Below are 1,668 nucleotides of genomic sequence, written 5' to 3'. Positions count from 1 at the left end.
ATAAACATGGAATTTAATACATAAATAATAGATAGATGGATGGATAGATAGATCAGTCAATCAACTAACCAAAAGAAGAATGACTTGCCCAAAGTCTCACAGCTGAGGCCTCATCCAGTGTTCTCTTTCTGATGGTGTCTTTTTTTTAATATAAATTTATTTATTTTAATTGGAGGTTAATTACTTTACAATATTGTATTGGTTTTTGCCATACATCAACATGAATCCGCCACGGGTATACATGTGTTCCCCATCCTGAATCCCCCTCCCACCTCCCTTCCCATATCATCCCTCTGGGTCATCCCATCTTTTGGACTCTGATGGTGTCTTGAACACACTCAAACATGAGTGACAGAATTAATGTAGCTGTGGCCACACTTTGTACATCTGGCCTAGCCAAGGATGGGAAGGGCTCAAGGGCAACTGACACCCCTAAGAGCTGGTTTCAGTTGTTTGGCCTTCATGCTGATCTCTCAAGGGCTAGGACCCAGCTTCTGGAGAGGGCAGTTTGGCTTCTGCTCCAGCAAGAAGCTACATTCTGAGCTGGACCTCGGTCCAGGCAGCTGCAGGCAGATGAACTTGCCTTCGCAATAATATAGGCAGAAAAAAGCAGGGCTCTAGGAGCAAGGGAAAGACTCCCAGTAAAGAAGCCATGCTGCGAAAGTCAACTCCCATCTTATCTCCCTAAGAGCTTCATTTCAAGGAAGGGGCCAGTGTGCTTTGGCCTAAACTAGAGGCCAGCCCTCTTCTCCCCTGACAGGTTCTCCCATATGCCTGCTTGTCTGCTTACCAGCCAATAGCTAGACCAGGGACCAGGAGTTCAGCAAGGGCTTGAGGGCAAGGGTGGAGCTGAAGCTAGACTCTTGGCTGGGCCCTGTGCCTCCTGCTCCATCCTGCTGTCATCCCTAAAGCCAGCTCCCCTGTGCTGGGAGGTGAGGTGACTACTGTCCTGGGTCTGAGTCTCCTTTGAGCCAGTGGGCTCCTCCTTCCCAGTAAATCTATGCACCTGCCAGTGACTGATATAGTAATAAAAATAGCTGAGGCACCATGCTAAACGCTTTATCTAGTAGAGTTCTCACATGAGTCCTCTCAATAAGTACCATTATTATCCTCCTTTTATAGGTGAGGAGTGCAAGATGGAGCAATTTGTTCATGATCATACAGTTTCTAAATGGTAAAGCCAAGATTCCCACCCAGAGCTCTTGACTTCAAAACTAAGCCTATCCACAGAGGTAAAGAACAGACTTTTGGACTCAGTGGGAGAAGGAGAGGGTGGAATGATTTGAGGGAATAGTATTGAGACATATACATTACCATACGTAAAATAGATAACCAGTGGGAGTTTGATATATGACGTGGAACCCAAAGCTGGTGTTCTGTGACAACCTGAAGGTGTGGGGTGGGGAGGGAGGTGAGAGGGTGTTTAGGAGGGAGGGGACACATGTATACCTATGGTTGATTCATGTTGATGTATGGCAAAAACTATCACAATATTGTAAAGTAATTATCCTCCAATTAAAATAAATTAATTAATTTAAAAAAAAAACCTAAGTCTATCTACTGTAGTACTAAGATACAGGCAGGCTGTTCCCAGGCAGGCTGCCAAGGAACCAGAGTTGGGGAAGGTCAGTGGCAGCCTCACTCTGACCCCTAGAGTCCTGCCTTCTC

This window comes from Bison bison, unplaced genomic scaffold, assembly GCF_000754665.1.
Source record: "Bison bison bison isolate TAMUID 2011002044 unplaced genomic scaffold, Bison_UMD1.0 scf7180017854968, whole genome shotgun sequence".
NCBI lineage: Eukaryota > Metazoa > Chordata > Mammalia > Artiodactyla > Bovidae > Bison > Bison bison.
Note: the sequence above shows the minus strand (reverse complement) of the source record.